The sequence below is a fragment of the Drosophila innubila genome (assembly GCF_004354385.1).
Source record: "Drosophila innubila isolate TH190305 chromosome 3L unlocalized genomic scaffold, UK_Dinn_1.0 0_D_3L, whole genome shotgun sequence".
NCBI lineage: Eukaryota > Metazoa > Arthropoda > Insecta > Diptera > Drosophilidae > Drosophila > Drosophila innubila.
In genome coordinates this window covers 24,812,369-24,825,691 of record NW_022995376.1, presented here as the reverse complement: position 1 = coordinate 24,825,691, position 13,323 = coordinate 24,812,369, and positions in this window count along the sequence as shown.

The window sequence follows — 13,323 nt, the reverse complement described above, 5'->3', positions numbered from 1 at the left end:
AGTATCGAATGCAGACAAAACATTCGATTAGCCAAAGATGAAACAAGAAAGCTCGCATTACGTTCTGAGTGAGGAGGAAGGAGTAGGTGAAGGAATGGTAAGGGGAAGTTCAGTAGCAACTGCAGCTGTCCAAACATTTCAAGAGGAACAATTCAATTCAATTCGTGTGCCACAAACTCGTGCTCTTTTCGGGGGCGTGAAGTTTTGTCGCCTTCTTCATCGCGCTTGTCTTTACCATGTTCAACCGATGCAGACAATGACAATGGCCCCCAGGGACCTTCATACGGGATGTGACTTTCCTTAGGGTTTGTCTGCATCCCATTACGAAAGGAAATCCTCAACAAGTCAATGCCGAAGGTCAGGCAAACAACCCGTTCAGCGAACAAAAGAGAAGTTGTTATGTTCCAAGCCCATTCAGAACCAGAATCAGAGACAGAACCAGAACCGGAGCCAGAGGAGCGGTCACAGCTGCATCTTGTGGAGTTGGAAGTGACATTTGACATAATTTGCATGCCAAGTGCCACGCCCACGTCACTCACAGCTGACAGGGGCAACATGAGTGAGAGAGAGAGAGAGAGAGAGAGAGAGAGTACAACATAAAAATTAAGGGTACACTCAGAAAATAAATTGTAAAGAAAAAACTAATAATAGAATATCAGCGTAATCATAAATATTCAAAAACAATTGGAACTTTCTTTTTATAATGTTTCTAGTTGTCTGGCAACAAAATATTGAGAAATTATGTCTTTTAGTTTGTCTCCGCTATTTTCCTATAGTCTTTTTTTAAGTGTAGAATAGACTGCATTTGTTGGTACGTCTCGTAGACGTACCGGACCCGCAGTTATTTGTTATTGTCTGACACACGTTGAGTTTTATTGTCACTTTCGGTTGGATTTTCGATTTGATTTAATTTGATTGGAGAAACACATACAATGCTCAGTTAAAGCTTTTAATCAATTAGTTTTATTAGTGCAACTCTTTCAAATTCTTATCGCACTCGTAAAAGTTGAAAATATTTGATCTCAGATGCATTTCCGTTGCGTGGGCTGTCAACTAGTTTTGCTTTTCATGGAAATTCAAATTGTCTTTCAAATATTTGGCATTCTAATTGGACTGAAATGGATGATATTGGCATCTCTTTCTACTTTGGTATGTGGTATGTGCATCCTGCTGCCTTACGGCCATTATCATTATGGCATTGTCTGTTTGACAACAATAACAACATGTCCTGCGCCTGTCTTTGTCGCAGTCACGCTTGGACATCTATCTCTCCTTGTATACATTTATGTTTTCTATGGAGTTTCCCCTTCCATTTTCCATGCCATTTGTTTTCATTTCGTGCAGCATTTCCATTTTCAACGAACAATTAAACGCCTGCCCTCCGCCCGCATTCCATAGAATTAGTCGGCAATTTTTGTTGAGGTCCAGAGAAAATAGGCAAGGGTCTGTTTGGAAAATTAGGGTAGGAAGCTGCCAGCTGACCACTGAGTAAACCTCTAATTGCCTAGTTAAAGTTCCCCTCCAAACTGAACTCCAATTCACTTCAAGTAAAATTGTAGGGGGCTCTTAAAGCTGTCTTTTGTGATCCCACCTTATGCAGATGACTTTATTATTTGCCTCAATTTTGGGCATAACAGATATGTAAATTCCTAGAGCTCTGCCACCTCATAACAAGTCTCAAAATGTTGTTGCTGTTTGCAATTTGGAAGCTGAATAAATAATGTATGTAAATGCGACCACGCACCACGCTTTACGCATTATAAATATGCGTATCTATATATAAGTATCTGAAGCATGTATCTGCCCCTCTTGTGGTTGCACCATACAACATACATACTTTTATTTGTAGGCGTCATATCTTTTTATCTAAATCAAGTTGTTGTTCTCTTTCGCTCTGCTTCTGAGAATTGTGGCACCTGTTAGTCACAGGTAAAAAATGTAACAGATTGCTAAACAATCTTCTGAATATCGCAATCAACAGAGAGCAAATATAAGTTCCCCCTTGTTAATTGAGCAAATTGTATGACCAACAAGAGGGAGATGAACAGTGTCATTTTATTGCACATTTGTATCAGCTTCAGTTCGAAAGTTGAACTCTCCCCATGGACATCATTTTTGAGGGTGTCTAACGATGTCTCTATTCAGCTGTGACTTAATTATCAATTGAATGTCTATCGTTACTATAAATGCGGCAGATGTCATCTCTGTCAGTTTTAAGCACAAGCATGCAAAAACTACCTCATTTTTTAGGTTTTTAGTTTGATTTTGAAAAGTGGAAACATAATACATAAGCAAATACAAAATTCATTATCTCATAGCATCTCGAAGTTTCTGCATTTAATAATATTATAGGCTAGAAAGTCAAAAAAATCGGAAAACAATCAAGAATATGTAAATGTCTTTCAAAACTCTTCAATACTTTGGAGATAGGCTGTCTTGATAGATAGCATGTTCTAAATATGCGTACTTGGGTGCCATTAGTCCTTTGATTATATATAATTTTAAAAGTCCTGGTCCTTTGAAACCAATTTTTTCGGGATCGTACTAAAAACACTAAAGATATGCAAATAATAGCAAGATAACAATTTCGAAAAAATACATTTTTCAACCCACACACTATGAATTGATTTTAGAACTATGGTTGCTTGGTGAAAACAATATAAAATTGACCGTAGATTCCGAATTTGGGTTGCCATTTTTCAATTTTTTTTGGCCCATACAAATCGATGCACTCTTACTATAAATACAGTGGCTCTTAGCTTACTTGACCCACTACTCTTACCTAATTATTACAAAGTTTAAATAAACTTATCTTTGAATGTAATAAAGATATAAACAACATTTTAGTGCAGATTTAATCATTAATGTTTAAACTTACGCAATATATTTTCATTTTATTTTTAAAAAATTTTACATCTATGTTTTAAGCAATAGAAACAAAACATAGCATTTATCACTCACAATTGCTGTTCAACAAGGTGAGTGCTTGCTGTACGTACAGTTTATCAAAAGGAGTGTCGACTGTTTGCTCATTCCCCTGACTTATCAATACAATGGCCTGACCATAGGCAAGGCTTGCCACCAGTTGAAGTTGAAGTCGAAGTTGACTTTCATTAAGATGCACATCTTAATTGCGCCCACAGCTGCCACAGCTGAGGACGATCCTTTCAACTTTCCAACTAAATTGGGCACGTCTATTGTTTTACATTCAATTGTCGGCAAAGGGAGTGTAAGGGGAGTGGAGAAGGGGGCAGAGTCCCCAGATAATTGATGGATTTATGGCACAACATGAAGTACTCATACTTTTCGGTTGTTGCCACATCACTTTTACTGATTGCGATTGCTGCCACACAGCTTATCACGCGTCGCTGAGCTGATGAAGTGCAACCAGGCGTCTGCCTGTTTCCCTAATTGGACTCCTCTATCGGAGGAGCCACTTGCCGCTTGTTGGGGTTAATAGATTCTTCGAAATATAGAATGCATTTTCATTTCTTTTCTTTGTTTTTTGTAGGTTGTTTGCATCATTTCCAATCTGTGCGCTTTTTGTTTCATGATATTCGACACTTGATACGAGTATTGAGTCTTTCATTTTGGTCTACTTAGCTTCAACTTGGTTAAAATGAAATGAAATGCCATTTTGTTTCTTCTCTCATATTGATATTGTTGTGATTTTGCATTGTTTTCGAAAGTGGCACGTTCTGACCATTTATGGAGCACGCATTGCCAACCAGAGCCACAGCCACAGAGTCTGTGGATTCATGAACCTCAAAGAATTGACCATTTTTCTGGAGATATGGCAATTGCTTATTCGCATGGCATACCATTCAATATGATGATCAAAATGTGTTGCAAAACATGAGAAACATTCAAAACATTGAGGTAGTTTAAAAATCGGAAAGCTTTCGGTGCAAATACTGTACATCTATGAGACAAATAATTGCTTTTCGTCTCTACACACTTTTTTTTACTTTAATAAATAAATATAAGTTTGCTTTATCATTAGAAAAATAGTTGAAAAGATGTACACTAATAAAAAAAAAATTGTAATCAAAACTTTGGTCGTAAAACTACGAATTTTGTTCTTCAAAATGCGTTGAAACTACAAAATTCCTTATTAAATTTAATATTAAAATCACAAAACACATTTTGGTTTTACAATTGTTTTTAAGATTTAAGTTAACAAATAAAAAAATTATAAGGGATTTTTAAATTTATAATTTTTTATTGTTGTTTTATTTTAAGATACATACATAAATTTTTTTATGGATTGGTAATTTTATAAAAATTCAATTCAATTTTACGACCCCATACTTAAAAAAAGTACAGGGGTCTATTAGGTTTGTTTTAACGAATATGTGCGTTACAGGCAGAAGGAGGCGTGGCAGACCCTAAAATGTATATATATTCTTGATCAGCATCAATAGCCAAGCCGTCTGTCTGTCTGCCTGTCCGTCTGTCCGTCCGTCTGTATGAACCTCTAGATCTCAGAGACCATAAGAGCTAGAGACACCAAACTTGGTATGTAGGCTCCTCTATATTGTAAGCAGATCAAGTTTGTTTCATAATTAGGCCACGCCCCTTTTACCGCCTAAAAGTCGACATAAAAAATTGCATATCCAAATTATAAGATTAATTTGAAAGCTAGTGACACCAAGCTTGGTATGTAGATTCCTCTGTATTGCAGGCAGATCAAGCTTGTTTCTTTTTTTTCGATCGGACCACTACATCATATAGCGCCCGCAGGAACAATCGGTCGAAAATCAAGTTTTAGTATGAAAAACTTTTTGTTTTATGAGATATCATAACCAAACTTATAGAATATGCATTGAAGTTAGTCTACATACATCCTTACTGAAGTTGGTTCAAATCGGACCACTATATCATATAGCTGTCATAGGACCGATCGGGCGAATATCAAGTGTTAGTATGAACAACTTTTTTTCTTTCAAGATATCGTAACCAAACTGATACAATATGTATCTAACTTGGTTTTATATATCCTGACCAAAGTTGGTTTAAATCGGACCCGTATATCATATAGCTGTCATAATACCGATCGGACGAAAATCAAGTCTTAGTATGAAAAACTTTATCTTCTATGAGATATCGTAAACAAACTGACAGAATATGCTTTTAAGTTTGTTTTATACATCCTTACTAGTTTTCCTTCTTATAAGTGGGACTCGATCCCGCGCTTGCTAAGATTTGTATTCTTATGTTAAGAACTGCGATTTTTTAGATTAATCTTCGGAGTATAAATAATTTGGTCTTAAAATGGTCTTATTTTAAGAAAAAAATATTTAAGATGAATTTTCTTGATTTTAGAATTTGTTTTTTTCGGTGTACAAATATTAACAAAAACTCTGTTACAGGCCCTTTTACAGTCAAAATTGAATACAAAAATTAAGTACTGAAAAAATGTGGGCAAAGTTTGTGGTGTAAAATTTTTATTAGACGGAGGACTATTAGTTTTTATTTATCTAAGACATCCCCAGCAGTCAATCTGTACTTAACAGTTCCTGCCATTTTCATTAGTTTCCTTTAAGCTCCCACACTCTTAATTTTTGTCGAATATCAACGGGTTAATTGCCCAACCCAGGCAATTTGGAAGTATTATTAATGTATGCTTGTACCAAAAGAAACGTCAAAAAGCCAACGACTTCATCTGACTTCACAACAAACTCGAACGGACAACTTTAACTGCAAAACAACAAAAAATTTGAGCGTTCCATTTTTCACAAACTGCAGAAGACGTCAAGATTTGCCTGGATGTCTGTCGGCAATTTCACACACTGTGGCAAGATGTAAAAATAAAAATAAAGCAGAAGTTGAAGGAGAAGGAGAAGAGAATAATACATATGGGGGATATATAGTCGTACTCGCACTGACAGAAAAGTAAATATTATGGCCATGGAACCTAAGCAAATTGTTGGCAGCTGCGGCGCCTTTGACAATTTGCCGCCTCGCGTTCTAATCTGACTCTCGACTCAGACTTTGACTCCATCTCCATCTCAGACTCCTAATCCGGAGCTGTGTCAGATATTCCTGACGCGATCTGGTGGCCAGTGCCACCCAGCGATAATAACAAACAATTTGTTTGTTTGTCCACAGCAAGAAAAACTGAAAATAAAGAACTGAAAAATGCTGGAAAATTGTCAGAGACACAAACAGGGTATGTCTGCATTTTGCCAGTGTTTGCATAATTCATGAGTCCAAGATGCAGTTTCAGTTGCAGTTGCACCCACATGCCAGCCTGGCAATCTCCTTCTCCAGTTGCTCAATTCTTCAGATCGCATAGCACAACCATTCATTACAAGCACATTGCAAATTGAGATACAAAACTGCCAGTCCGCCAGACCAAACAAACCAAACAAATGCCTAAAAACAAAAGAGCGCTGGCTTCGTATGGCAGTTGCTGCCATATCGATATGGCAACATAACTTATGGATCTGCCCTCTTGCGGGGGTGTCTGCCAACGAAGCATCCCAGATGCTGCAGAAAAAGAATTGAATTTCAATTTGCTGACTTGCCATTTTCGTGTTCCTCACAATCAGCACAGATTCTGCGACTTCTCAAGTGCTTAAAGATGTCTACAAAAAGGGTAGTTTCATATGTCTTGTATGTCTGGAGGAAGTGTGAGGAACCATGAGCCCATTGAATGACTCTTCGCTGTTTACACTACAGTTTCATTCACTTCCGAGGCATAGTTTATACTACGCTATTGAAAATTCAACAAGCAACCAAAATCTGCAGAGATCTGCAAGTTCTGGTTCTAAATATGTGCCTCTGTCGAATTTCATTGAACTACGCTTGTTGTTCCAGTTTACGTATATCCTCTACACTAGATAACAAAATTATTACAGTTACTGACATTAGCACATTATAATTTTAAATCTGCAATTTCTTAATCTGCCTTTATTTTACCTTTAATTCCTGCAAAAAATCTACTTAATATTACTTTTGGACAACACTGATTTAAAGAATGATATTTTTTCTAGTAAACAAAATAAAATCTATTCATTTTCTTGCAGTTGATGGACTGCAATTCCTGATTTTACTTTGTAACATGTACGATGCCTGCATTAATGCTGTTCTATTGCGTATTCACTATTTACACTACTAAACAAAATGTAAGTAAAAATTTTAAAGTGCCAACTGGTGTTTGATTATAGTTTTTAACAAATTAAAATAACTTATTTGAAGCCATATCTTAAGTACCACAACATATTTAATATCAGTAGTAAACATTATCAATTAATAAAAATTGATCAATTTAAGTAAAATTCTCTAAAGAGAGTAACAGAAATTATCCTAACACTAAAAGAATAACTTAAATGTTATTATGCTAGTTTCGACTAAAATTCTGATACAAATAAAAACATTTGAGTTCTTAAACCTAGAATTTAAAATCTAAAATGTTCACATAATTTTGGAAAGGTTCATTCTACTTGTATTTGATTCCACATCCTAAGGCGCATTGTAAATAGAATACCTTAAATTAAATGTACGATTTCTTGTAAATACTTTTTCATTTAGCAAGAATTTTTTAGAAGTGGTTCCAACTAAATTCAAGTAACTAATTTTATGATAATGTCAACTGAATAATTATTAAGAATTTAAGAACTGTTGGCACTATAAATATTTTGTTTATAAATCATTAATCTTTATTAATACATATTTTAGTGAAAATTGAAGTTGTAGTCTAGTGTTTTTTTTATCAGCATGCTACATCTGTGACCAAAACAAACTGTGGCAAGCTCTGTGTTGCATGGTCTGTTAACATGCTCGTATTCAATTTGCTTTGTTCCCAGGCATTTAGAACATCCTGTATGCGCTATGCAGGGGTCTCTCTCCCGTGTGGAGATGGAATCGATGATCGAGTCGCAGTTGGAGATGGAGATTGAGTTGGAGTTGGCGTTGCCTTTGGAGCTGAGGATGCAGTTGAAGTTAATGTTTGAGTCATGCAGCCAGTTCCAAGTGCAAGGCAAACAGCTGCCCATTCAATGCGTTGCATGGCAGTTGTAATTGCAACGGTTTACGGTTTGTTGTTGCCGTCGCCTGACAGACTGTGAGTATCCATGAGATACTTACTTGCAGTCGCAGGCAGGCAAAAACAAAGTGCAGTGATTGCAATTACGCGCCAAAAGTGTCGGCCACGCACAATTGATAAAAAGAAATAAATGTAAAACGAAATGAAATGAAATAAAATAAGGGAAGTGAGTTGTTGTCGCTGTAATTGCCTGAGATGTATCTGTAGCTGTGTCTTTGTATCTGTTGTATCTGTTGTATATCAGCATTGTTTGTGGTTGTCACTTGAAGTGCTTTAGGTTGGTAGTTGCAACACTTTCCCAAGAATTCCAATTGCCTTGTGGGTGACGCAAGCCAAGCCAACTTGTAGCTACATTTGTATCTTGTATCTCGAAGATGCAGCCCGAGACACGAAAAACAACTTTCGATAGCGAGCAGTCGTTTTATATATATACTTTTTTTTCGGGCCATACTCGACACTCGATATCCGATACCCAGAGTTACACCGGGTACTCGGCGAGTGTATGATGAAAATGAAGTTGTTGTCGTCGCGTAACAGTAGCTCAAGAATGTTTATTCACGGCAAAGTAGAGGGCACCTCCTGCAGCGAATTCATCTCAGCCTCACTCCGCATACTCTTTGAGATCCTCCAACTCTTCGAGCTGCCTTCAATTACCACAAAAGACAAAAGTCGTTTTGTAACCGAATCTGTGTCTGGACTTTACTTGATTCTGAAAAGAGCTCACCACATGGTTAGTCATAAACATCCATTGATGGAGCAGACAGTGTGACAAATAGACAGACAGACAGACAGACAGACAGAGACACTCAGACTGACCACAATCAGCCCATGAATGAATGAATGAGTACGAGTAAATGAATGAATGTCCATTCGAAACACATTGCAACCGTATGCTGATTTCTTTACTTTGTACTTTCCGCTGAAGTTGCAATAAATTTTAACCCAATTCCTCTGCTTTATCTTCTGTGCGAGCAATTCTTCTAACAGCTCGCAAAACAAACAATTTTTATGGTTCGGGTCGTTGCGTGGAGTGTTTACTGCACATTCCTTAGAGTCATTTAGGGACGCAGCAAGTCAAGTGTTTCTTGGAATGCATAGTTTGTGATTCTTTGCATTGCCAACGAAAGCGTACAGAAATAACAGATACAGATACATAGATACAAAGATAGAAAGATACATGTTGGCCATCAACCAATCCACTGGCACTTTCCAACTTCATTTAAATGGATGAGTCTCTGGGTGTTGATTGCAGTCGTAAAACAATGAAAAACTTTCATGTCATCATTGAGGCATATTTGGAATTCAATCTCAAAGAAGTTTTTACAACGGATATTTGAGGCAATGACTCAGCCAAGTTATCAATGGAAAAAAATTAAAAACTATACTGAAACCTACAAATTGAAGGTTGGCATTTGGATCAATGACCTATGGCAATGTTTTGAATTGGTAATTTCAGCATCAGATTCGATTACAGAATCGGAAATTGCAGATTACAATTTAGGCATTGACGTCAAACGCATTTCGTTATGGAAATTCTGGTGACGATAGCAAATGACTAACATATCAATACAGGAAATAAATGTGTAAATTGTGGGAGTGATTCTATGCACCTTATCAATAAATGTACACACATATACATACGTATTTAGTCATGATGTTAATATCTTTTATTGCAGACTCGATGGTGCCATTTCACACATTTTGGGTTGGTTATTTGAACTCAAGGTTGTCGATGGAAATACGTCAACAATCTAATTGAAGACAACATCAACAAGAAGTAAATAAATCAATCAGTTCGACATCAGTTTTCATCTATGCCTCCTGTTGATGTATCTATGAGTTTGTTCTCTGCGTCACGTCACAGTTATGATTGATTTGTTTATATTTTTAGAACTAGGCTGGTAAACAACATGGCCAGATATCCGACTAAAATCTGATAAACAAATTTATTTATATCACTATTTGAGCTATTTTTACCGGTTGCACAACGAACGTGCAAAAATTCCACGAAAAGTTACAATGTTTTATATGCCATTTTGGGGTTATCAGTTTTGCTGTTGACGTTGGAAAGTGGACTAATCATACATATCTTATCACGCGGCCCAAAGCTGAGGCTTATTGCGAACAACGATATAGTAAGACCATATATATACTCTATATCTATATGGGTGTCTGATACGAAATGATCACGCAGAACTGCGAATGCCATACAAATAAACAGAAATGTTAGTGCAAAAGTAACTCCGATAAGATTAGAAACTTGTATCAACATTAGAGTAGAACGTAGAACGTAGAACGATTCGGATCATTCCAATAAACTTACTCTGAGGGGCAGTCTCAGCTCATAAAATTTTGTACAACTTTCCACAAAAATTTCTACTTCTTCGTACTCATAAATCCATAAAACTGTCGAGTAATCTGACAGTTTACTCTGCACTTGAAATGTTGTCAAAGTTGGGACTTAAGTACAACTTGAGCAAATATCAAGATCAGCAAAGTTAAGGTTTCATGACATGAGACAAATATGAGCAAAAAACGTGTGTTTAAATATTTCTCTGGAATTTCTTGAGACAAATTCGCAAATATTTATTTGAAAATGTTTTCAATAGTACTGGAAATTTTAAGAAAAATATAAGACTCCCTAAATAGTTAGGCAAGTCAGACAATGGATATGATACGATCTAAAAGACTTAATCCATCTGGTCTATAAATATGCGCTACAATTAACATTGATCGTAAATTTAGGATTATCGGATGATCCCATGTAAGAGAGGCACTTATGTGACATACTTACAAAGAGCTCTCGTAAATGGGAAACTTTTCGTTTGATCAACCTAAATTATGGGGCAATCAGCTTATAAACCATCTTCAATCTGTGCAATAAACAGTTATTGTGAATGTCCAAAGAGTAAGATAATTGGCTAATAAAATACTTTAATGCACCTCACACGATTATCGATGGCATCCTCCTCGTTATAGCCCCCTTTTTGGCCCAGCTGCTGCCCTTACCAACCAATTTGTCCAATAACCAAATTACTTGATGGCTGTCGAAATTGTTGAGATAAATCAAGAAATTCAGCGCCCGCCCGCACCCATTGCGTAAATCAAAAATTTATGTTTAGATTTTTTTTCTTTTTTTTTTGAAAACCAACAAGATGAAAAAGTAAAGTTTATGGATTTTTGGACGCCATCAACGCATACAAATCTTTTGATTGTGAACAAATTTGGTGCCTCTGCCTCCTTCTCTTGGATTTTCACTGTCTGATTTATAAGGTCATCGCGAGCACCAAAATAAACGCAGCCAAAAATTTGAAGAGACACCAACAAACGAGCCCGGGGCCAAAACGTGGGCGCCCCCTCGATCTCAAACTGTATGTGAGGCGTTGAGATCATTAATGTAGCCCGAGTTGGCTGACATTTTCATAGATTAATGGGTCAGTTGGACTAAACAAGAATTTTGACTAAAAGCGGCGACAACTTTGGAATAATAATGCTTATCGATATACATTATAGTAAATGCGCATTGAGGTGGCAACTCTGTTACAGATCTCTCTCATAAATCTGAGGCGTCTTTTTTGTCGCGTTTTTTCTTAATTTAAGAGCAATTTATTAAATGCCCCCATCGACTTTAATCTGCACTGGAAAATCTCGGGGCAACTGCATAAATTAATTAAAAAAGTCGCCGAAAGAATGCGTGAGATATTTTTGTGGAGCAACCAAAGATGTGACAAAGATGCTGCTCGACAATTTGCCAAGCACTACACTGACAAAAAAGATGTTCTCAAATCAAGATTTTGGTCTCAAAACTAAGAATTTCGGTTTAAGAATGCGTCGAGTCAAGAAGTCAAGAAATAAAAAAATAAGGAGAATTTTGTAATTTATAATACTTTTATTGTTTTATTTTAAAACACATACGTTGCATTCTTGCTTTGTAATTTTATAAATGTTATTTGACTGTGTGTTTTATCTTATAAAGAGTGAATAGGCGACTCTAACCAGACCGCCATGGGTCACTAATGTCGTCAACCAAAATATGACAATTTAAGATTTTTATTTTTGTATATAGAACTGTGATGCTTTAAGATTAATATTCTTAGTATTAGTAATGTGGTTTTAAAAATGTCTTATTTTAAGAACAAAATATTTAAGATGAGTGTTCATGATTTTAGAAGTTAGTAATTTTTTCAGTGTAAAATATCTGCAGTTACGTATAAACTTTTATAGATATATATCTGTATCTGCATCTGCATTTGTATCTTTGCATCTGCATCTGTAGCTGTATGTGTGTCAACTGCATCTCTTGGCAACGCTTGACAGCGCTGATTAGCGCATCCAGCGGCATTTCCCAAACAGTTTTCCCAGTCCGCGCAATATTTATGGCAGCTGAGTTAAATGGACGCTGACGGCGCTGTTCCTATCCAGTGGGAAAACAATTTTCCCATTTTTCAATTGCATATTAAAAGAACAACCGAAAATTATGTAATCAAATGTTGTCGCCGCTTAAAAGTTACTGAAATTCTTCAAAGTGCCTCACGTAATCAACATTTTTCAACAATTTTTTGGATATATGCATACATAGATACATTTCACATGACGTGGGGAAAATTGTTTGCAGTCGCAGTTAAGGAAAAGCCGCCAGGTAACAACATATTTTTTCTCTCTCTATAAATTAAGGAATTTCCAACACGTACACATCAGTTCTTCACTTCTACGCTTTCCACTTTCTTTATTTCCTTCTTTCTTTCTTTATTGCATTCTCTGAGATTTGTTGTTTTTCTCTCTCTCTCTCTCTTTCTGTTTATTGTTGACTTTATGCAAATTTTCGCAGCCAGCGCTCATAATTTCAATGCGACAGCAAAATATGTTGGCGCCAAGCGCGTCGCGAGCTTCCATTAGCGCCACATGTGGCAAGGAGGAGGGTGAGGCGGGCTGCCGGGGCGTGGCAAGTTGAGTGCGTGGAGCGGGGGGCGGGGGGCGTGTCTGGACAACTGCCACTGTGATGCCAACTGCAAATCTGCTTACATGCATTTCAATTTACGACCCCGAAATGTTTGCCAGTCTGAAGTGGACTTCAGATTTGGATTTGAATTATTTGCAATGGAATTTTGCTTGGCCAACAGCGACACTTGAAGCTCAATGACCGTTCAACAAAATGCATTTGACGCTGTTTCACTTTAAATTTTGGCATTGAACGTACACAAAGATCATAACATAAAAGTATCTGTATACACATGTAGATACACAACATCTGTGCATTAAATGTTATATAAATA